General features: G+C 40.2%; 1 protein-coding gene and 1 long non-coding RNA gene across 13 annotated transcripts in view; both read right to left on the bottom strand.

The window, feature by feature from the left end:
- LOC125764900 (1-phosphatidylinositol 4,5-bisphosphate phosphodiesterase epsilon-1-like) overlaps window positions 1–15,647 on the bottom strand; it is a 57,956-nt gene extending 42,309 nt beyond the window's left edge. The window contains exons 1-2 of one of the 12 annotated variants that reach the window (XM_049429581.1): window positions 14,871–15,647; window positions 11,437–11,670 (exon numbers count right to left, since the gene is read on the bottom strand). The gene's annotated coding sequence lies outside the window, so the exon portion shown is untranslated. Of the gene's footprint in view, window positions 1–11,436; window positions 11,674–12,926; window positions 13,432–14,196; window positions 14,809–14,870 lie in introns of those variants that run through there. The other 11 variants (XM_049429580.1, XM_049429579.1, XM_049429582.1 and 8 more) reach the window with 11 other exon arrangements.
- A 4,829-nt stretch (window positions 15,648–20,476) lies between these two features.
- The window catches only part of LOC125765206 (uncharacterized), a 361,639-nt gene continuing 356,654 nt past the window's right edge, over window positions 20,477–25,461 (bottom strand). The window contains exon 3 of the long non-coding RNA XR_007418512.1: window positions 20,477–20,585. This is a non-coding gene — a long non-coding RNA (uncharacterized LOC125765206). The remainder of the gene's footprint in view (window positions 20,586–25,461) is intronic.

The following is a 25,461-nucleotide window of genomic DNA, read 5'->3' as shown; positions in this document are numbered from 1 at the left end:
GTTTTTTGGGGGTGGGTTTTGGGCACTAAGAGAAGAAGTAAATGTAAGAAGTAATGTTTCGTGACCACAAGAAAAGAAAGCAAGGGACACGGGGCAGTGGCCTTGGAAAGGTTGGGGAAGCTTTTCCTTTCCTTCCCGATGGGCTGTGCGTGCCTCTCACTTATAAGGTACCGATTAGTCGTTCGAATGGAATAACGAGCGTTTCCTTTTTGGTGTGGGTATGTGTGTGGGTTGGAGCGAGGGGTGAGGGTGTTCGGAGGGGGGAACAGGAGAAGGGAGGAACGTGTTATGTTTTGTTCTCAGGGAAATGAGTGAAGGTGTGTCCCATGGAAAACTTACAAAGAGAGACAAAAAGAGAGAAAGACCAGCACCACCACTAACTCTATTGACGCCCCCCCCCCCCCCCCTTTGTTTGCATGCTCCCTTGATGTGGGTGAAAATTTAATTTTCCCCGTTTTTCTACACTCGCACTCTGCACTTGCAATTAAGCTGACATTTTATGCCAAAAACACCGAACCGGGAATGAAATGAATGAAAATTCTGAGGTCAGACTGTTGTTTGCAGGCGGCAAGATAAACACAGCGGTGAAGGCAGCACACAAACACAAACCAATTCACCAAATTGGCGCTTCAAAAACCGCATCCCGCGTGTTCGACAAATTTTGAATTTTGTGCTACAAAATGTGCTAAACCAATTTATGATGCGCGTGGTGGGACTGTTCCCCAATAGCTGACCCGGTTAAAATGGGTGGGTTTTACCCCCTTTTCCCCCTAACCGGAGTGTTCCCCACTACATCCCTCGCGGGTGGACTAGGGTGACGCGGGACTGGCAAGAAGCATTAGTTAAAACCACGAAACGAGAGCTCTTAAACAACAACAACCAATGGGCAAAATGAAAAAAAAACCCTCACAAACACACACACACACACCCTCAAGCACATAGACCGATATTATTTTTCCAGTTTGCATATGGCACGCACATCACGCCAACCGGGAAATATAAAGCAGCAGCACGGGTGGTGTTGGTTCGAAACGAAATATAAAACCAAAATATGGCACATAAAAGTGAAGCGCATTTTTAGCGACCTCAACAGCGCCTTCGGTGGCGCGTCCATTTATCGTACCCGCGCGCGTTCGCTTTCTTGTTCATTTTGTTGGTTGGTTTTTTTTTCTTCTGCTACTTCTTCAGCTACTTTTCAAAACGAAACGCGCGAAAACAAGACAGGAAGCTTCTGTGGGTGGTAGTGTGCATACATCCCACCCGCGAGATGGTCCAAGATTGGTATTCGAAAGGAAGGAATGAACCAAAAAAAAAAACACCGCGCAGAAACATTACCCGATCCTTTGCCATAAAATGTTCAATATTGTATACACCCTTTTTTTCTTTTTGCTGTTGTATGTGACCCCCCGGGCATGTACCGTGGGTACGTTTTCGGCGAAGCATTAAAAGTGGTACCGTTGTCGGTCGTCGTTTGCCGGCAATAAAATCGACCTTTCGTGGCCACAATTAACATGAACCAAACCTGACGGGTTTTTTCTTCTTTTAGAGTGGAGGGAGTCCCTCGAAAGACTGTCTCAAAAAGTGGGAAAGGAAAAAAAGGGCTTAAAAAGAAGCGAAGAAAACGAAAGAGATACATCAAGGATTCCATTGGGGATGCTGCTAGGAAGTGAAACGAATTGAATAGGCTCACCTTGAATCGAACTCTCAATTGGGTTTTGTGTGGGGGTGTGTGTGAGTTTTTTTTCTCTCTTTACTGATAAAGCTTGGCATTTTACTTTCCTTTTTTGATGTGCGAAGCTTTACCGGATGAAACGCATCGGTGAAAGTCGCGCTGGGCGCCTTAATGCAAAGCGACAGAGAGGAACGCAAATATTGATGCGATATTGATGTAATTTCCCATCGCTTTGGGGCGCGAAACACACAAACGAAAGCAAAAGCCAACCTATCGTCAGGCAATTCACCTGCCCCCTCCCTTCCCCCGCTCCCCCCACAGCACTCATCCCTTGGTGGGGGAGGCAGTGTTGTTGGTCGAAACTGTATCCGGTAGCTATCGGTGTGGTTCAGTAGCACACGTTGCGTTGTAACGGTAATAGGATGCGAAGCCGGGAATCGATTTTCTATCGAACGGGCTTCTTTATTTTTTATTTGGCGATTTTGGCGAACACACGCGGTATCGTTTCGCTGTTTTTTTCTTTTCTGCACGTTACATCTGTTTTTTTTTGTTTGTTTGTTGGTGTTTTCCGAAAATGGCAATAGGTGTGGTATGGACGGGCTGCCTTAGTGCTAGCGACTTTTAATGATGGTTGAGCACTTTTCGCCTAATGTTCAACCCTAGTGCCCTAGCTGCTAATGCCATGTTTTATTTTTTCTACGCTTGTTCGCACGAAACTTCCGTGGCATAACATAACCCACACACACGGGCGCAGGAAAGTAAGAAAAAGGTCTAGTGAAAAAGTTCCGAGTGCTGCAAATGGAAGCACGTCGGATCCCGTGGGATCCCTAGAAAGTGTCTGCCTGACAGAGAAAGTGGAGCTGTTAGTGATAATGGTCGGTGGTATGCGTATCGCTTTCCCTGGAAAAGGGGTTTTCTTTAGTTGTTGTTATTGTGTTTTTTTCCCATGCAGTGATTTTTCTTCCAAAACTTTTGCATTGTTTTGTATACCGGCAGTATGTTTTTTTGCTTGCTCTGCTATGTGATAGAAACGTCTAATTTGCAAGGTGTGTTGCCTTTAAAAAACGTCTTCATCGCTAGAAAGGGCAAGGCGTCTCCATCGAAATTTGAAAACCACCAGGCGTCTCCATTGTTGAGGTAGAAAGGAATTTTTTTTTTGCAAACTAGATGGATGGGAATGGGGGAAGAAAAAATTTTTTCCTCACAAGAGCAAAGATTCCTTAGCATTCAAGACATGGGTAAAAGGCTTCCTCTTATCCAGGTATGTTCGTTCGGAATGGTATGAATGCTGCAGCCAACAAACGACCAGGCGTCTCCATCACTTCATCCGAGTGCAAAGATTTTGCGAAATGAAAAAAGGTGGCATAAAATCAGAATAGCTTCCACGAATGGTATTTTAACACTCGTGTTTGTAGGAGACCCAAAAAAAACTGCAAAAATGAAAGGAAAAAAATCTCACCATACCACACACAAAAAAAAAATAACGGAAAAGATCAGCACCAGTACCGGTGCTAACTGGAAAGCGGTGCTATCAAAATCCGCTTACGGACGTTTTCGCGCGTGTATGAATAATATTTGAATGTGGCAATTTTTTATGCCGGCGTGTGTATACCATCCAAGCTACGTTCGCTGCTTGCCAGCATAATCAGCAGTACATGAAATCTTACGAGTTGTGTGAGCTCCAACAGTGGAAAACCGTTGTTGGAAGTGCCCATCCCAGCTTCCCAGTCACTGGGAGCCGCTTCATCGTACACACACACACACACACACACACACACACAAACTGACCCAACACACAATGCCAATGCGACCGGAGTCTCGCATCCCTCGTTCGGAATGGGAGCGCGGAACACATGGGCGAACGCAGGGTGGAAAATCCTATTCTCGGGAGCTCTCGCCACACCCTTCCCATGTGTGTGAATGTGTGTATGAGTATGTGTTCCGAATCGACGAAAATCTAGTGCAACCTGGGGAATCCTGAACAGAACTGGTCCATTTTCCACACACTTCTCCCCATTCCGGGCTCGGACGGATTCCAGGATCCGGCAGCATATTGTACACCGAGCCGTGTACAGCACAAATGAAAAGCACAAAAACGTGAGAAACGACCCAACATGTACGCCGCCGTGTTTGGCGAGTATTACCGAGGCCGTAGTCCAGGGCCGAGGAATCTCGTGCCCAGGCCCTCGAGGCCCGTTTGTGCTGGCATGACTTTTCATTCACCGTGCAACGGTAGTGGATGTAGTTTTGTAATGCAACAACATAATCGGAGGAGGGGGGGGGGAGGTAACCAGATGGCCGGGAACAAGAAGAGGAGGAGGATGAACACAACAACAACAACAGCAAAAAAAAACACGAACGAAGAGTCCTCTTTCTCACGTTGCTTACGACGTTCTTTTTGTCTGCTCCTTCTTTCCACTCCAGGTCCCACCAACCCCATCCCCATCCCAGAGACCACCTCACATTCAGTCTAGCACGAATCGCGTTCGTTATCCTTTTGGCCGTGGCGGGTCAGCAGCACCAAGCACAAACGCCACGCCGTACGCCACTCGCTGGATGGATGATTCGTTTCGATCGCTGTGGGAAATGACTGTGTGTCTGCTGTGTATGTGTGTTTGTGTGTACGCCACGGCCACCATGTACCACGAGAGCAGCGTGGGAAAGCGTAGTAGCGAGCGGACACTCTTACATTATTTTGTACTCGCTTCAGTTTACTTTTCATTCTTTTTTCTTCTTTTTTTACGTATATTTTTTTTTATTCCTCTCGTGCGCTTACCCGTCACCCTGTACGGCTTGTGTATAGAACGCACTTGGTATACATGCATGCATCGGCCATAGCCCAGTGTCTAACTGGTGTGCTGGTTCTGTGTGTGGGACTAGAACACGGAAATGGAAAGCAGGAGGAGCAAGTGGGGCGAGAGGGGAAAACGAATATGTTCCCTTTTACCAAGCTAAATACGTAAAATCGAGGAAAAAGAGAAGAAAGAAAAAACACTCGCCCTTGCCACATATTTATGCACCCATGGTGGTGCTGGCTATCTGTCTGCCTCGAATTCTCGAACCTGTATGTGTGTTTGTATTTGTTTGGCAGAACGTGTGTGTGTGTGTGTGTGTGTAGGTGTGTGTTTGGTGTTTGGAAGGATCCATCCTCGCCAAGTGTTATGGAAAAGGTAAACATCGGCACACTAGGGTGTAGTACTGGGAATATTTTAATGGATATTAACACTATTCCTGTTCATCCGTTTCGTTGTTGGCTCGCCCGTTACGTACATTCGGCTGCAAAGGATATTTTAAGGGCCACAACACTCGTTTCACTCTCCCTTTTTCCCATCAGGAACGCACCTTGAACCTTTAAGCGGACATATAGATATATATAAATTATAATAGTGTTTATTCCAGCTTACAAAACGAGACTAACCTACGCGTCTAGTGCTGTAGCCAGACGGGACGCGTGGCAGTTTTACTTACTACTACCTATACATTTAATAGTTTCGTGAGATACGTTGTATCTCACGAATATTATAATAATTTCTATTAAATCTAATCTTACGTATACTAACTTAACTTACATCGATCGTTTCGTATTCCTACCTAACTCCTCCCCGGGGTAGAAAAAGGACGTCCTCGGCCTGTAATTTATGAATCCAATGCAATTTATCGGTCTTTGATGCAATTCGTATCACGCTTAGCATCTTTTCGGTTCTCGTTTCCGTTAATTTTAAGTTATTTTCTTTGTTATTCAGCTCTTAATTCTTTTCTTGTGTATTTTTATATTGTAATTATCTTTAAATGTTAATTCATTATCCTTTTTTACTCTAGATAGTTTAAACGGATCACGATCTTTTGTGAGTCTTTGCGATGATTTTATGAATACGGATTCATTTTGAATGAGTTTCTTGGGTTTTTCTAAATGCTGGTATTTATGCTCGTATTTCTCTTTGTTCTTATTTAGCCTATGTTGTACCACGCTTCGTAATTTTTCAAAATTTTCTTCAATCTCCTCGGTATTCGTTATATTACGCGTATTAAATATTATTGAACGAGGTTTACATTTTGTTACCGAATGGAAAGTATTGTTGTAAATATCTGTTATTATATTGATTTGTTGTTCTAGAGTAAAAGTCCTGTATTTATCTTTTAAAGTACGGTATAGTTCGATTAATGTTGAGTGGAACCTTTCCACTGTTCCGTTAGAACTTGAACAGCTCGCGTAGTGAATTTCTATGCCTAAGTCATTTAGAAATCCGACAAAATCAATTGATGTAAATGACGGCTCTTGATCGCATACGATTGTCGATGGACGTCCGAATTGGCGAATATGCTCTGTAACAGCTGTTTTTAAATCTACTATTGTTCTTGTCTGTATTGGGATTGTATTTGCAAATTTCGAAAATGAGTCGACAATCGTTAGCCATTTTGTTTTCTTCAGAAAGAAAATATCTATGTGAATCCTATCAAATGGTGCCGCGCCAAAAAAACTTTTCCGAATGAGTTTAGGTGGATTTCGGTCGTATTTGCTTAGTTTGCATTTGTTGCAGGATTGGATAAAGGTCTTGAGCTTGGTTTCTAGGCGAGGGAAAAAATAATGTTGATAAATTTGTAATTTGTTTTCGTTAACTCCCCTATGTGCTTCCTCGTGTGTCGCGCGTATGATTCTATCTTGCTCTGCCTCGTCTTGAATATCTTCCAATAATGTGTTAGAAATAACTATTTTGAATGATTTATCAATGTCTAACTTTTTATATGTTTCCTGAACTAATTGTATTATAGAGACAGGTAATTTGATACAATTGATCACTTTAGGATTTAGTTGGTTCTTAAATATGTTAATTATATCCTGTTCTTCATAATGTGGTTTGCAATAAGTGAACCTGTAATACTTAGGAAACATTTGCTCGGAGGTGAAGCTGACTGAATCATCTATTTTAATAATTATTTGCGTTTTAAATGAATTGATTGGTTTTTCTGTACAAGGAATGAAAAAGTCATCACTAGTATCTGCGGAATGTACAGTTTCACAATCGCTTGTCGTATAAGAGTTCGGGATTTGCACTAAAACTGAGCTTGTACTATTACTATTTGAACTTGGTGCTTGATTGTTGAAATTCGCTTCATTCGGCCTTATTCTCGATAATGCGTCTGCGATGACGTTGTTTCTTCCTGGTTTATATACCAAATCGTAATCGTATTCCTCTAATACTAACTTTCCCCTAACTATTCTCTGGTTTGAATTCGTAAGTGAGTAGGTTAATGGTTGGTGATCGGTCACAAGTTTGAAATGTCTTCCATAAAGGTACGGCCGAAAATGCTTTACAGCCCAAACCATCGCAAGCAATTCTTTCTCGGTGGTAGAATATTTCTCCTCTGTCTTATTTAGTGTGCGAGATGCGTATGCGACGGGCCTATCACTTTGCAAAGTACCTTGCGATAGGACAGCTCCTATTGCGAAATCGCTTGCGTCGGTTGTAAGTATGAAATCCTTAGAAAAATCGGGATAAATAAGTATTGGTTCCATTGTTAACAATCGTTTACATTTGTCGAAACATGCAGTTATCTCTGGTGTTATTTCGAATTCAACGTCTTTTCGTAATAATGCTGTTAACGGCTTAACTAATTTTGCAAAGTCCTTAATGAATTTCCTGTAATATCCTATAGTACCGAGGAACTGACGTAATTCTTTTTCTGTTTTAGGGGTTGGCCAGTTTTTTATAACGTCAATTTTACTACTATTAGGTTTAACACCGTCTTCTGTAACTGTATGACCCAAAAAATCTACTTCCTTTCGAAAGAAGTTGCATTTACTTAATTGGATTTTCAAGTTCGCATCGCTGAGTTTTTTAAATATTTTCATTAAATCCCTTTTGTGATCTTGCAATGAACTTGAAAATATAATAATGTCATCCATGTAGACAAAACAGCAATTTCCTATTTCCTCCCTAAGAATACAGTCCATTACGCGTTGGAAAGTTGCTGGCGCGTTTTTTAAACCGAACGGCATGCGTGTGAATTCATATTTCCCTGATGTTACTGAAAACGCAGTTTTCTCGATATCTTCCTCCGCTAACTGGATCTGGTGAAATCCCGAAACTAAATCGATGGTCGAAAAGTAACAAGTTCTTCCTAGTTTATCTAGTATTTCAGATATTTCGGGAATTGGATATCTATCATTAATGGTTTTTTCGTTCAATTTTCGGTAATCTACTACCAACCGAAATTGTTTGTTTCCTAATGAATCGTCCTTTTTCGGAACTATCCACACGGGGGAAGTGTACGGCGATATAGATTCTCTGATTATTTCATCTTCTAACATCTTTTTAACCTGTCGCTGTACTTCAAGCTCGTAAACTTGTGGATATTTATACGATTTCGTATGAATGGGTATATTATCTGTAGTTCTTATTTTGTGCTTAATTTTGTGTGTAAAGGTAAGCGGGTTGTTTTCAAAATATAAAACTTCCTTGTTTAACCTGATCACCTCGTGTATGGCTTGCTTTTCTTCTTCATTCAAATGATCTGTTGGTAGGGAATATTGGTCGCAACACTCCACTTCGGGTAGTTTACTTAAAGTTTGATAATCCGATCCTATTTCTACTTCATTGAAATTTATATCAGCTGAAAACGGATTACTCGTTCTTTCGATAGCTACGATCGCTTTTCCAGCTACGGCTGAATATAGGCCAGGTAATATTGTGTAATTTTTACATGCTATTTCGTCTTCGATCAAAAACGAACCGATAGAATTCCTGGGTATCTCAATATATTGATATTTTTGTTCGCTTAAATTTAATTTGTAATTCTCTGAAAAATACTTTTTCAATTTAATTGTTTTTCTACCTATCGCCAAGGTGTTTTCTTTAATGTTTAGTCGAGCTCTCAAATCTCTTAGGCTTTCGTAACCGATAATGCCATTGAAAAATTTATGGAATTTAAATACGTAAAAAGTTAAAGGTTTCTTAATTTGAAATATATCAATTGAAGTGGATTTGTTTAGATTATGTTCGCCATTAACGTTGTTCACGCGTAATCCCTCTTCGTCTTTACACTCATCTAAACAAACGTTTTCGGGTGCAATGTAATTCTTATTTGCTCCGGTGTCAATTAAGAATTTTAGTTCGCCGTCCGTAGTGTGAATTGATACGTATGGTATGAAATTATTGCTATTCACTGCCCGCTTTAACTTGTTTCTTGAAATAGTAGATAAGTTTACCTCATGCACAGCATCCGCATTTTCGCAGTCTTGTTCATCGTCGCTGCTGTCACGCTGATGGCACCTTTCAGCGTGTTGGTTCTTGTAGTACCTTTCATGCGTTCCGTTGTGTGCGTTTATCTGCATCCTAGAAAGTTGCGTCTTCATCGAAACATCCCTATCGGATGATGGCTTTGATTTTGTTGAGGCTGTATGCGTGTTATCTGTATTTTTCCATCTTTCGGCGGCGTGCTTTGATGATTTATAGCGTCCAGAAGCTTGATCATAATTTTTATATTTACCGAAATTTGAACTGCTGTTTGTATTATTTCCGTTACTGCTTTTAGCTGTTTCTAGCTTTGTTCGATAAGCAGCATTAGAGTATTGCTCGGTTATCTCCAACGCATCCTCCAGCGTTTTGGGTTTGAAGCTTCGCACATACATGGATAAATTACAGTCCAACCCATCGATAAACCTCGTTAATGTCAGCAGGTCAAGCAAGTTACCTATGGCTGGCAACGAATCTTTGTATTCGTCCATCATAGCGGCCGATGTCCTCATGGATGTTTGAATAGATTTTACGTTCTTATAGAACTCTGATATAGACTTTTTTCCTTGTCTAGCATAGAATAAGGAATACATGTGCGTCGCTAGATCGCGCTTGTTTCCATATGTGGTCGTGATTGCCTCTTTGATTTCGGGCCATGTGTTCGGGTTGCCCGCTGCTACGAGCACTTCTTTTGCTTCGCCTTTTATTTTACTCTTCACCGTTCGGATGATTTGTGCGTAGATGGGCTGACCGACGAAGCTTTCGTAGAGGTTAAGTGTCTCTTCGGTATCTACGAGCCATGCGTTTGCCAATGATTTATTCCCATCGAAAACAGCAATGTGTTTAACCGGATCAGGGATAGACAACTTCAGCAATGGATCGTTGTAATTAGTATTTAATGTCGTTATGCTGTTCATCAACACTTGCTGGTTTAATGTAAGCAACTTCACTTGCTCCATTAATTGTCCTACGTCGGGCTCCATATTTCTCCTCCTGTCGAATTCTTTAGCACGTTTATCCGACACTTTGAACGTTAGTAAGGTTCTTTTTCTCACTCGATCCTGCTATTGCCGCAAATCGGCTGATATACGCTCAGCGACCGAAAACTCGGGACAACAGATGCCTCGTGCGTGGGCTCGGATTACACTTGTGAGAACCGTCGACTGCGCCAATTATAATAGTGTTTATTCCAGCTTACAAAACGAGACTAACCTACGCGTCTAGTGCTGTAGCCAGACGGGACGCGTGGCAGTTTTACTTACTACTACCTATACATTTAATAGTTTCGTGAGATACGTTGTATCTCACGAATATTATAATAATTTCTATTAAATCTAATCTTACGTATACTAACTTAACTTACATCGATCGTTTCGTATTCCTACCTAACTTATATATATATTTAGCGCCATTCACTTCAACCCATTTTCGGTGCCCAAAACTGAGAAGTAGAGATCTCGATTTCGGGGCTCCCATGTTTGCGCACACACACGCACGCACACACACACGCCATTGCTGATGATTGTTGGGAAAGTTTGGATAATTGGCGAAAAAGCCCACCCATCGGTGTAATAATGCAAACGGGTCAAGCATGGGAAAGCGTGCGAAGCTTTGTCGCATTACCCAGTCGTCTAACTCTTCCAACAAACGGGTGGCATTCCAAACGCTACCAGTGCCATCATCTAGGCAAACCTTTTGGTGCAATCGGTTTACGGACAATAAAGCCGAATTTTGTCAAGGTGCGACCGTCGAGGGATGGAGCCAACCATCCCCCAAAAAAAAGGTGAGTACTGTCTTTACACCCCTCGTTCGACATTGTCGCCCCATCAGCGTTTTGGGGGGGGGGGCAACTTTTCTGGTGCGTACACGATAGCAACACGATACGACGAGGGTCTATTAAACCTGTGTCTCTTTTCCAATGTGCTTTTGTTTGTGGAAGTGTTCCGGTGCGTGTTCGGTTGTATGGTGATTTTTCGTCCTTCCCTTTATTTGATCGTGCGTTCAGACAGTGTGTGTGTGTGTGAGAGAGAGGTAAGGATATAAATTTTCCATAAAAAAAAAAACCCCCCAAACCCAAGATCCGAGGGTTGTCAGGTAGGTTGAGATTGTAAAGAAGGGTGTCGCCTGTGTCACACCTGGGATGGAAGTTTTTATTTCTTCCTTCTATTCGAACGTGAAGCACACATTGCCATCAAACGGGTAAACGACGGGTTGCTCGAGCGATAAGAAGAAGAAAAAAAGAGGAGAAAGAAGAAAGGACACGAACAAAACCGTGTCATCTGCAATCAAACAGTGAACCGTACACTTTATTGCCTAAAATAAAATATAGTAAAAAATGGAATGTGGCAACATGACTGATAAAGGATATGTGTTTGGCCGGCTTTTTGTGGGAGCGGAAGCACGAACGCTGCTGCTGCTGCTGCTTTTTTCGAAAACAATATTGTATTCGTTACGCATACGCTTTACGCAAGCAATGGACTAGAATGTTTAAAGCTGCGCAACGTGTCATGTCTTTATTTTAGTACTTACAGTGGGTTTTGTTTGCCTGTTTTTGTTTTTCCCAAGCGCTCAAACAGCTTAAATGTGCAACTTCAATCGCCGCACTTTGTTTTTTTTTCTTCCTGGGAACACACACTTTTCTTTACTTGAGTTACGTTTATTACACCTGGTACACTTAACACGTTTGTTTGATTACTCGAAACACAGCGAAACAGTCTGAACTGAAACAATTTAAAACACACACACCTTTGCTGCTATCAGCCACTGCTGTCAGCAATAGAGGGAAAAAATACACACAAAAAACACACATAAAAACACATTAGCATCGCACAGTATGGTTTTTGGGAAGGTATGACGGAGGGAGGAAATGGGTGGAAAGGAAGAAGACAGAAGGAAACGACCATTTGTGGGCGCTTGTTTCCGTCCGGGGTCCTCTTCCCCTCTGGGGCAGTGCGTTTGTTTAATAATAATTGTTGCATCCGAACAGGCAGACGACAGGTAGAACACGCAGACGACGAACACGCCGACAACGATAATAATGATAATAGAGTTGATAATTCAAATGTAAAAGTGCCCGGCGCCCGTCGACGACGACCACAGTGGATAAAAGGTTTTTTGGAAATTAAAAGAACGACCCCACCCAACAGGCGCACGCCGGGAAAGCGAGGTTCTTTTGGTCCCCTATCCTCGCAAAATAAACAAACAAACAAAGCGGATTTTAATCATGAACAATCAGAAGAACAACAAGAAAGAAGCGCCCGCACCGCGCCCCGGACAGAAGGAACCCACCCCACCCCAACAAAACACCATTTTCGGTGGATATGAAAACGCGAAATGATGCTTACGAGAGAAAGAGAGAGAGAGAGAGAGATAAAGAAGAACAGCATTTAGCTTTCGCATGGGGACACTAATGCTGTGCATCTCAATTCATCAAAACTTTTCGCTTTATCGTTAGGCAGCCAGATTTTCCCACATTCCCACAATAACCCTCAAGCAACCACAGCAACTTTCATACCGTCATCTCATTCTCTTTCTCTCTTTCTCTGTATTTCTCTTATTGTTCCCCCCTCATTCAAGTTCTGTTCTTGTTCTCACTCAATCTCCACAAACAGAGGTGGTTTAGATTCTTTTTTTTTAATTCCATTTAAGCGACTGGCGGTTGTTGGTACACAGTAGTGTCAAGCATCATAAGTAAGTAAACCTTCAGTTCTAGCCTCATCAAAGCATGCCTTGCCGTCGCATCGTCGCTTTCGTACAAACTTTTCGTAACAAACCCCCAAAAAAAACACACATCGTCACACGCTTGCACACACAGGGAGGACGAAGCTTTTCCGTTAACTATTTCACGGGCAAGAATGAAGCAATAGACACGGAAAACACAGTAATGTTGGGGGCAAAGTTGAGCATGTGTGCGTGTGTGTGTGTAATGTAGAAAAGGAGTGGAAAAAGGGGTGGGTGAGTGAAATAAAAGGACGTAACAAAAAAAAAAGTGGGAAGCGAAAAAAAAAATGACGACGTACAACAACTTTGCCATCTATTATGCATGCAGGTGTACTGGCTTCTGATGATGAAAATTTAATTCTTCCCGTCTCATTCTCGCACCAACACTAGACGGACGTTACACACACACACGCACACACACATACAAGGATGGGTTGGCACACAAACACACTCACACATACACATTCAAACACACACACACATATCGGGTGACTAACTGATTGAACGAATAAAACACTTTCATCCCCTAACCGTTTTTCTTTTCCCTTTGGCTGTGTGTGTGTGTGTTTGTGGTACTGTTTTTCTTATTGTGCTTTTCGAAAAACAAAAACGAAAAGAAAGTGGTAGGTATTTAATGAATGTGAATGGATACCGAAGGATTGTTAAAATGAGTTAACAAAGATGTTTTGTTTTGCTTTGGCCACCTTTCTCATAAGCATCACTTTTTTTTTGGATTGCAATTGCAAATGCGTTACGCGATGTAATTGAGAGGATGTAATGCTTCCTTCACTTCCTGTTTTTCTCCCTCACAGATCCCCCCCCCCCCTGTGCTTTCCCATATTTTTCCCCCCCCCCCCCCCATTAATGGTAACGGGAAGTGGCCATTTGTAAAGATAGCCGCACCTGAGAAAGATATTTTCCTCGAGTCGTTTATGTCCGAAGTTCGAAATACTTTGTGCTCTATAAAAAGTAAAGCGTGTACCCAGCGTAGGTATTGGTTGGGAAAATACTTTCGCTCGGTTTTTTTTATGTTTGCTTTGTTTTGTTTTTAATTTTCTTCCACTTCATACGCTTTTTGTTCGAATGGGCCAACAATCCCACCGACTAGTATTGTGCTAATCTGAACGCTCCATTTGACCACCTGCCGTGGGCTGAAGCTGTGAAGTGGAATGGAAGGTGAAAAACGGCATTTGCGGGGAAAAGCGGGAGGATGGAAAAGTTTCGTTTGGAAATAGTTTTGGCAGATGGAGGGAGGTACCGTTTTCCCACACCTCCAATCCCGACCTCCTCTTCACCACTTCCACCCCTCGTCCAGCATGCAGCAAAGGATGCACTTTCCTCTAACAATGGCAGATTGTTTTTCCCCTAAAATTCACCTGGAATTGGAAAGTGTTGAAAAGCGTTTTTTCCCTTTTTTAATTTTCCTGCGACCCCCTTTTTCCCCCTTTTCATCCTCCCTCCCTTGGCACGATTTCGGTTTTCCTTTTGCGCGTCGTGCGTTCACTATATTAATGATCCGTCCATTGTTCTACTGCTGTTCTACTGTTTCTATCTGCGGTAGTAGTACACCTTCTGTCCATGAAGAGGTTTGGGGAGGGATAAGATGGAGAATGATTTTGATGGGAGACACAAACGGTGACGACACAAAACGCAACACGCAACACGCACCGAACAAGCTGATCGCAAAGAAAGGACTGTGACTGTGTGGCCGATGCAAAATTCCATAAGTCCATCGTACCCGAGATGGAAATTGCACGAGGAAAAACTCTTTCCTTTCGTTTTCACAATGAACGAGAAAAAGGGCGAGAAAGAGAGGGAGAGACAGAGAGATGGTGAGAGAGAATTCGGTTCCTGTTCGGTGCTTAAACGAACACAGCGAATCTCTCACCAACACCCCAAAAAACCACACATCGGAATAAACGACGACGATAATGTTTGTTGTTGGCACGAAACGAACTTCGTGACTGTAGCTACACACAACCTGGGGGGGGGGGGGGGGGGGAGTCGGAAAAACGGACAGGAGAAAGGGTTTGGCAAGTTATGGGGAGCAAGTAGACAAACACACCAGCTGGACGGATCACAGCCGAACGAGAGGAACTCGTGATCGTCGCTTTTAGAAGCTACACCTATTTTTTATTAATGAGTGTACGCACACATACATAAACACAACCACACGGGAGTTTTCCTGTAGGAGCGGGGGGAGGGGGGGAAGAGAAGAACTGGTGGGAAGGGTGGAAACACACCATAGAAGTAGCAGAAGGACGGGGTGGACACGATGGAGCATTTGAAGATTAAACCCACCCTACGCACACAAACACGTGCACACACGCATACGGACGACACACGAACGAACCGTTTCTATTTCTTGTACTCTTGGAAAACTTTTTACAATGTTGCTAAAAAAAATGCTGTTCTGCTTTCTGGGAGGACACACCGTCACATCTTACAGTTTTGTTATCAGTTTTAGCAATACACATGATTCACACATATCACTTTTTTAAAACCTCTTCACACACAATTAACACACTTAACACCAGCCACTACAATCACTTATGCAATTGGTTCGGTGCCGTCACGCGTTTTGTTTTTCCCGCTCCGCGTACAACAATTTCCCGATTCGCAATGTTCAAATGGGGCGATCGAAAAAATAAAAACCAAAAATTGATGATACCGGATATCACGCATGCCGCGCAATGTATGCGCGTTTGTGTGCGTGTGCCTGCGTGCGTCCGTGTGTTTATGGAGGATGCCGCGATCCGTTCCGTCCGACGGACACGTGTGCAATGTGCCCGAACCCGATGGTGTCGGTCAGTTTTTCTATCCGAATTTCCACCACCTTCTTCTTCCTTCTACCGCCTGCCACCCCCGCACGATAAGGCACGCCTAACCTGTTCGGTTCGGCGGGGTTGTTTTTTTTTTTTATTTTGCTCACCAAATTGCTCTCTTTCGGGTGGGGAAAATAGACCCATTAAGGGATGAAACGATACGAGAGCCACACGGTTCTGGAGGACATAATTTAACCACCCTTGGGAAGCCCATAGTGCCGAGCATCTGATAAAACAAAGGTGTTTTTTTTCTCTGTTGGTCTTCTTCCGAGCGAGCGAGAACAGGAAAAGGAATCCCAGGCGCATGCTTTCAACGAACATTTTATTTCTCGCACCAACACCAACAAATGCTGCGAAAATGGAGAATATGCTTTGTGTGCGGCTGTGTGTGTGTGTGCGCGTGTGTGGTGTATACTATCGACAGCCGAACGCGTCTATACATATTGCACACCTGTTCTCGTCACGAGAAGTATGTACAAGTGTGTGTGTTCGTGCGAAATGGGGTTGGTATGGAGAGGTTGACTTTTTTCAAATTTTCCGTTTTTAAACTCACCCCTAAAGAGAGTCCAAGAGATCCAAGTAGGGGAGAAGTGTACATACAACGTTCACGACCTAACCTTGTTGTTTCGAGCAACCGAACGCAATTTCGTTCGGAGTTCAATACCACACGCGCTACTTATCATTGCCGTTGTTTCCTCGGTGTGCTGATTCCTTCTTTTTATTATTTGCATTTTGTTGTCTGTTTTTTTTTCTTTTCTATTTTTTGTTTCTTCCTCGAACGATCCACAGCGCTACCGATCGAATGTTATCGAACGAAGAAACGGAGCTATATGGAAGAAAACCGTTCAATTTTCGCCGGAGGAAAAGATGTTTTTCGAACAACAGTTTTTGTTTATTTATGTTTGCTTTACCACCCCTCTCCTCCTCCCTCTCCCCCCGCCCGCCCCCACACACCTTTCTTTGCATTTCGATTTATTTTGGTTTTTCGTTGTTTTGCATCCCTCTCACCCTCGCCAAAACGCGCAAAATGGTCGTTTACTCGGTCGTTTGTTGTTGTTTTGTAAAGGCGCGATACTTTCGTTGTATCGGTCGCCGCACATTGTCACTCGTGCCGCACGCTGTCGCCGGAGGATGCTTCGCAGCAAATGTACCCGTCATATTTCACTCGCTAACCTTCCGGGCTTCAGCTTCCGTTTTTTGTTTTTTCCCCCTTTCCCCACCCCCGTTTCTATTCCTCGTTTTACTTTACTGCTGGTTAAGCATTCAAGCCGTTCGAGAGAGGGTTTTTCTTCCCTTTTTTGTTTCGAAGGACGAACCCACGGAAATTGGTATGGTATGAATTTACAGCCCTCGGGGGCTGTTTCCGTTTCGGAGTAGCACGAGACAAGCGGAGGTTAAAGATCGAATGGATCGAATGGGAATGGAAGGAAAAGAAGGGGGCCGGAGAGTTCCTTTAATGCATGCTCAATGTACAGCATTCCTTGTGCCACCGTGGTCGTGATTCGCGGAACAGAAGAGCCAACATTCCAAGCCTCGGTTGGTATAAAAGTTAGTACGATGCGCATTTCGCCACAAATCAATCACGAGACCGATCGACGGCTTTATTTCACAATTATTCATCCTTGCTGACGGTCTGTTCGTGGAATGGTTTGTTTGGAATGGACGTTGAAGAATGCTATTTTTAAATTTCCCATATGCTAAACAGTTCAGTTTTATGGAAAATATCTTTAAAAAAGGGGGTTGAGGATCATTTATAAAAATGTGATGATTCACCGATCAAGTTCGTGGGTATTAAAATCTCATCTAATCAATTGCAGGATTGACGGAAGTTGATTCGGTCTTAAGGGACGAATATCCCGAAAGTAGCTTATGAAATGGGATATGAAAGCTTTGACGTTCGATCTTATACACCAATGGCCATCGATCAAATCTCATTCATTCGGGGGTTTATTTTATATGAATTCTAAAAAGAGAAAAAAAAATATCTCAATTCAGATGGAAAAAATGAATCCAAGTTTTCAAGTAGAACTGGAATGTGTTGAGATAGATCTGGAATCCTTCTCACTTTCACTCTGCTCATTTGAATTTAATCTGTTCAAAGCTCTTCTCGATCTGCTGGATGTTTAGCATGAATTGTGAATTGATTTTAGTTTGCAAAAGTTCTAGAAAATTCGAAAAATCCTAGATCTACTAAAATGAATTTCAGTTCAACTGGGAAAGAATCTAGAATTGACTTCAACTTTGCCATTCGATAATGTTGTATATTTTTTTCTAAAAGTGTAATTGTTGTGGAGGACCCATAAAAGAAAGCAGAGTTTTCAGTTCCCATTGGCGTGAGGTCGAACATAAACCGAAATTTTAGTCATAATTTGATCATTTTAATTTACGATAAAATAGCAAACATTCGTAGTTACAAGAAGATTTTTTACTGAAAAATGTATCAGTATTTTACTCATCTCCTATCCCAATGTAAAACAGAATCCATTCCTCAGCTAAAGGCGTACCTTTGCAAATGTATCTCTTTGTTATCTCTGCTGTACGTAACTAATTTCTTTCCTTTATGTTCGTGTTTGTGCTCGTGGAGTAAACATATTTAGATCAGTGGCTAACGCCATTATTTCTGCTTTCCACCCGTGTGCGAGATCTCGTCTGTTTTGTTAGCTGACCGTCTATTATTAGTCGTTCCAAACTCGCTACCCTTTCCACCCAATTGGTTTAATGTCGATTGATCGATTAATCCGTACGGATTAATGGATCTATTTCGGAAGCTTTGTAAAAAACGATTTTCCTAAATGTAATAATCAATTTAAGGGGGGGGGGAGCAAGTATTTCGTACGTATTAATTATGTTTTATAGTCATTCATTTAAATCAAAAAAAGGGAAAAACAGCTACTGAAGATCATTCATAAAACATGTCGGTGTGTAAAAATTATTGCAAGTGCCCTCTCGAACCGTTCCGTTCTCTTTCGTGTTCCCATCATTCATCAATTAAATATTCATCTTCACAGCAACTCTTCGCAAAGTTGGGAGGGGGGGGGGGAAGGGGGGACTGGGGCGAAGTTCCGCGCTATCCGATTTCGTATGCAAATTAAAATGCTTCTCCGTGTTTGGGTAAACATTTTCCTCTGCACAATTTACGGTGAAGCAGCATCTCGGTGGTAGCATCTAATCCGGTTCAGGACGGATGAACGATGCATTTTGCAGGGAGGGGAAAATTATGGCAGTGATTATGCGTTTCCATCACATCCGGTACCATCTCAGCAACCAATGACTGTGTGTGTTTGTTGGTGGGTGTGAGTGTGTACTTTAGCAGAAATTAGTCGTTTTGCGTGTTGATCTCATTGAGCCCATTTCAAGAGCCCATCGAACTAATTAAGCACGAGTGGGCATACGGCCAATTCGAACCTTCTCTTAATTAGCTATTTTCCTCGATCCGTACACTACAACCTGATGGTTCGAACATATCAGAAATCGTAAGTATTAAGGATGTAAACATCGCCCAAAAACCCCATATCGGTACATGATATTCCGTTCGAGCTTATTGTACAAAATATGTAGAATCGTGTATATCAACAAGCGTGTTGTTAAATAACCGAGGGTAAATAAATAATATATTCTCCTTACGCTTCACAGGATGCCAACGGTGCATCCGATGCTTTCGCAGGGCGGAACCGACCAACAAGTGAACAAAGTTGTCGAGTTGTGGGGATGGGGTGGAAGGAAAAAAGGTGCGAAAATTCGTACCCATGTTTTTCCACCCTTCTTTTTGTTTCTTGCACTTGGAGGGATGGGAAGGACCGATTTCACGGTCAGCTAAGCGTATAAAGCTCTGTCCACCCACAATGCAGACAACACACACAAACGGCGTTGGATGATAATTAATCAATAGCAGCAACTAGCTGTTGCGCTAATCGCAACGGGAAACGTCCAGTTCCACCAACACCGAGCCTGATACAATGCAGAAGGATCTCTTATTTCTGGCTCCTGCCAGAGGGACAAAATTGTGCAGCTTTATATTAATAATTGCACTCCCTTCAGCCATCCAACCGAACCGAAACGAACAAAACGAACGAATAAAAGGGTCCGATCAGCCCTTTTGCCTGGGTCCTGATCTCGAGTCATGTTATCCGTACGCACGGGAATTAGTTAATGAAGTGCTAGGCTGATTTTCTTCACGCACCGGCTTCACACGCCTCTGTTGCATGGGTGGGCCTGTTGTGCCGTTTCAATCCTTTCACCCCGAGTGGAGGAAAATAGGAAAGTACAGACGGACGGCAATGGCATTGTGGTTGTTCGAACGTTCGCAAGATCAAAGCAAAGTGAAACATTCGTAACACGTGGACCATAAAAACCTTAAACCCATCCTCACGTATGCATATCCCGCATTACGTTCTTTCTTGTTAAGACTGGAACCGATCTTTCGACCGAGGTGAGGGGGGATTGGGTAAGTTATAAATATTGCAAATTGCAGCCAAGCCATGTTGCGAGTGGGAGTGTTTTTCAAGTACGATGGGGTAATGTTTTATTATAGCCACGGTAAATAGCAAACAAATGCAAGAAGAATCTGTATATTCATGGAAGTCCGTTAGGTCCTTCATATTGTAAAGTGGATGTAGCCATATCTCTTGAAAAATATGTTCTTTGTCTTAGGAAAGTTTTATTTGTGTTTTGGTGGTAATGGTGCTGGTTTTTCACACAACAGGCCCCGGTGCAAACAAGGCAGAAACCTGTTAAAAAAACATGTTTAACCTTTCTGATTAGGATAAATACAAAGTAATGAAATCAAACAGTTAAATTACCGAAGACTGTAGCCCGGCACAGGAGAAGATCCAAGTTTTGCAGTATTTTTTTAGTTTTCCAGTCCAATAAAAAAAATTCTAAAAATTTAAAAATTTCCTAAGGGAATTAGCTTTTTTTTTGGGAAATTTAGAAAAAAAATTAAATTGATTTATTTTAATACGAAGCGGTAGAAATAAGTTTCTTTTCACTCAAATAATGCTTTAAACAAGAAAAAGAATAAAAAATAATAAAAAAATAAAAAAAATTAAAAATTTGAAAATTTCCTAAGGCTCATTTTTGCACCAAGTTTTGCCTATAACTCGGTCGGTATCTAACGGATCGCCAATCTTTAACCTGTGGTCGATAGATGGCACCAATGGCCACATTTTCTTCTTGGACGGCCATGCCTTCAGATGTCTGCGCCAGAAGTTATTCGAGGAACCAAGTTCTATACCCAGTTTGAGAAAATGTAAAATTTTCCTCATTTTTGAGTAATTTTGCAAAAATTTTAAATGTGATATATTTTAATGGGAATTTGTTGCAATAAGTTTCTTTTCACTTAAATAGTGCTTTAAATTAAAAAAAGAATAAAAAATCAGAAAAAAAATTTTAAAAAATTTTCAACTCGAAAATTTCATAAGGCTTACCCCTTACGTTTTTTTTGGGAAATTTTGCAAAAAAAATTAAATTGATTTATTTTAATGCCAATAGGTTGCAATGAGTTTCTGTTCACTCAAATAATGCTTGAAATAAAAAAAAGAGTGAAAAATAATAAAAAATTCAAAAATTGAAAAAAAAAAATGAAAGTTTTTCTCATTTTTGCACCAAGTTTTGCCTATAACTCGGTCGGTATCCAACAGATCGCCAATCTTCAACCTGTGATCGATAGATGGCACCAATGGCTACATTTTTTTCTTGGACGGCCATGCCCTCAGATGTCTGTGCCAGAAGTTATTCGAGGAACCAAGTTCCTTACCCTGTTTGAGAAAATGTAAAATTTTCCTCATTTTTCAACAATGTAGCAAAATTTATAAATGTGATATATTTTAATGGGAATTTGTTGCAATAAGTTTCTTTTCACTTAAATAGTGCTTTAAATTAAAAAAAGAATAAAACATCAGAAAAAAAATTTTAAAAAATTTTCAACTCGAAAATTTCATAAGGCTTACCCCTTACGTTTTTTTTGGGAAATTTTGCAAAAAAAATTAAATTGATTTATTTTAATGCCAATAGGTTGCAATGAGTTTCTGTTCACTCAAATAATGCTTGAAATAAAAAAAAGAGTGAAAAATAATAAAAAATTCAAAAATTGAAAAAAAAAAATGAAAGTTTTCCTCATTTTTGCACCAAGTTTTGCCTATAACTCGGTCGGTATCCAACAGATCGCCAATCTTTAACCTGTGGTCGATAGATGGCACCAATGGCTACATTTTCTTCTTGGACGGCCATAACCTCAGATGTCTGTGTCAGAAGTTATTCGAGGAACCAAGTTCCTTACCCTGTTTGTAAAAATGTAAAATTTTCCTCATTTTTCACCAATGTAGCAAAATTTTTAAATGTGAAATATTTTAATGCGAATTTGTTGCAATAAGTTTCTTTTCACTCAAATAATGCTTTAAACTAAAAAAAGAATAAAACATCAGAAAAAAATTTAAAAAAAAATTTCAACTTGAAAATTTTATAAGGCTAACCCCTTACGATTTTTTTGGGAAATTTTGCAAAAAAAAATAAATTGTTTTATATTAATGCCAATGGGTTGCAATGAGTTTCTTTTCACTCAAATAATGCTTGAAATAAAAAAAAAGAGTGAAAAATAATAAAAAAATCAAAAAAATAAAAAAAAAATGAAAATTTTCCTCATTTTTGCACCAAGTTTTGCCTATATCTCGGTCGGTATCCAACGGATCGCCAATCTTTAACCTTTGGTCGATAGATGGCACCAATGGCTACATTTTCTTCTTGGACAGCCATGCCCTCAGATGTCTGTGCCAGAAGTTATTCGAGGAACCAAGTTCCTTACCCTGTTTGAGAAAATGTAAAATTTTCCTCATTTTTGAGCAATGTAGCAAAAAATTTAAATGTGATATATTTTGATGGGAATTTGTTGCAATAAGTTTCTTTTCACTCAAATAATGTTTTTAACAAGAAAAAGAATAAAAAATAATAAAAAAATAAAACAATCCAAAAAAATTGAAAATTTCATAAGGCTATAGCCTTAGTTTTTTTTGGGAAATTTAGAAAAATATATAAATTGATTTATTTCAATGCGAATTTGTAGAACTAAATTTATTTTCACTCAAATAATGCTTTAAATAAAAAAAATAAAAAATGGTAAAAAAATAAAAATATTCTAAAAATTTGAAAATTCCTAAGGCCTTAGTTTTTTTTTTGGGAAATTTTGAAAAAAAAATTGATTTTTTTTAATACGAAGCGGTAGAAATAAGTTTCTTTTCACTCAAATAGTACTTTAAATTAAAATAAGAATAAAAAATAACAAAAAAAAAATAAAAAAATATATTAATATGAAAATTTCCTAAGGCTATAGCATTTGCTTGTTTTTGAGTCTACTTGCGTTGCACTCATTTCCTGGCTCTTTATTTTATGTGGATCGTTTTAAACTTAAGTTGGCATACCCGTGCTGTCTATTTCTTAAGTACCGATCCCAAAGTCTGTTTTATGTAATAGCTGTTACTTTAATACTATAGCTGTATAGCAGATTACATATTATCTGCTACACAAGGACAATTGAATTTATGCTAGCAAATTTACTCAACTTCTTTAGGGTTAAACAAACCTTGCAGGATTGGGATTGCCTTGACTTTATTTAACAATTTCTGTATACAGGGGAATAGTATGAACGGGAGCAGATTAGGTGTTTAACTTACTCGCAGTCAATTCTGAGAACGGTGGCAACGAAAACAAGGGATTTGGTGGAGGTTCTTTGCTGTTTATTCTCCACTTCTACACAGATTGTCGTGGGATCAGTCCCCCGTCCTTCAGTTCTGTTGAAACTGTCCCACCGCCCTTTACGTTTGATTCTCGGCTTCTTCTCAGTTCGTCCGTTCGCCGGCTCGTCAGTGCGATTCAAGCTGTCCCTGAAGAATTACGATTGAAGCTTTTGTGATTCTCGATTTGTCGTCACAGATTCAATTCTCGGAAAAACCGCAGCCGCGCCCCTGAGTCAATGTTTTGTGCGTGGGGTGCGTGGGCACATGATTTTCTCGTGTACTGGTAGGATCGGACACAAAAAAACCCAAAGTTGACTAAGTGGTGGAAAATCTCTCGTAAAATATATCGTTTCCCAGGCCAGTTTTGATCAACCGCCGTCATCCGCTCAAAAAATTAGACCATTTTAAAAGAGAATTTCGATATACAGATGGGAAATATAATTTTCCTCGGAGATTGGAAAAACCTTAACCAACGAAGTTTAAAACTACATAAAAATAGAACAAAGCTTTAGAAATGAAATAACTATCTTTTCCATAGGGAGCCACTTATTAAATTATTCGCGTAAATTATTCAATCCGATTACATGATTTATTTTTCCCGCCAGCTATTTCCGACACCACGGAATGCATCCACGGTAAAACGCATCGAAGCAAGATACCGCATCGAATACTTCATCCGATGCATTTTACACGTTTTCCACTCGGCTGGTCAAATTGTGTATCGCACCGTGAAGCGTTTTGATCAATCAGTTGAATAAGCATATCGGCAGGAGGATGTACCATCTAACGCATCCCGCAAGGGGACGCATCTCAATCTGGGACCGGCTGCTTCAAGAAGAAGGTACAAAACGAGTTATGGCAACGGTTATTACTCAATACAAACTGTCTCTTTTTGCTTCTGGGGAGCAGGGCAAAAAAGAAAACACTAAAGTTTCTTTTCACTCAAATAATGCTTTAAACTAAAAAAAGAATAAAACATCAGAAAAAAATTTAAAAAAAAATTTCAACTTGAAAATTTTATAAGGCTAACCCCTTACGATTTTTTTGGGAAATTTTGCAAAAAAAAATAAATTGTTTTATATTAATGCCAATGGGTTGCAATGAGTTTCTTTTCACTCAAATAATGCTTGAAATAAAAAAAAAGAGTGAAAAATAATAAAAAAATCAAAAAAATAAAAAAAAAATGAAAATTTTCCTCATTTTTGCACCAAGTTTTGCCTATATCTCGGTCGGTATCCAACGGATCGCCAATCTTTAACCTTTGGTCGATAGATGGCACCAATGGCTACATTTTCTTCTTGGACAGCCATGCCCTCAGATGTCTGTGCCAGAAGTTATTCGAGGAACCAAGTTCCTTACCCTGTTTGAGAAAATGTAAAATTTTCCTCATTTTTGAGCAATGTAGCAAAAAATTTAAATGTGATATATTTTGATGGGAATTTGTTGCAATAAGTTTCTTTTCACTCAAATAATGTTTTTAACAAGAAAAAGAATAAAAAATAATAAAAAAATAAAACAATCCAAAAAAATTGAAAATTTCATAAGGCTATAGCCTTAGTTTTTTTTGGGAAATTTAGAAAAATATATAAATTGATTTATTTCAATGCGAATTTGTAGAACTAAATTTATTTTCACTCAAATAATGCTTTAAATAAAAAAAATAAAAAATGGTAAAAAAATAAAAATATTCTAAAAATTTGAAAATTCCTAAGGCCTTAGTTTTTTTTTTGGGAAATTTTGAAAAAAAAATTGATTTTTTTTAATACGAAGCGGTAGAAATAAGTTTCTTTTCACTCAAATAGTACTTTAAATTAAAATAAGAATAAAAAATAACAAAAAAAAAATAAAAAAATATATTAATATGAAAATTTCCTAAGGCTATAGCATTTGCTTGTTTTTGAGTCTACTTGCGTTGCACTCATTTCCTGGCTCTTTATTTTATGTGGATCGTTTTAAACTTAAGTTGGCATACCCGTGCTGTCTATTTCTTAAGTACCGATCCCAAAGTCTGTTTTATGTAATAGCTGTTACTTTAATACTATAGCTGTATAGCAGATTACATATTATCTGCTACACAAGGACAATTGAATTTATGCTAGCAAATTTACTCAACTTCTTTAGGGTTAAACAAACCTTGCAGGATTGGGATTGCCTTGACTTTATTTAACAATTTCTGTATACAGGGGAATAGTATGAACGGGAGCAGATTAGGTGTTTAACTTACTCGCAGTCAATTCTGAGAACGGTGGCAACGAAAACAAGGGATTTGGTGGAGGTTCTTT

Source organism: Anopheles funestus, chromosome 2RL, assembly GCF_943734845.2.
Source record: "Anopheles funestus chromosome 2RL, idAnoFuneDA-416_04, whole genome shotgun sequence".
NCBI lineage: Eukaryota > Metazoa > Arthropoda > Insecta > Diptera > Culicidae > Anopheles > Anopheles funestus.
This window is presented reverse-complemented; position numbering and strand designations above follow the sequence as displayed.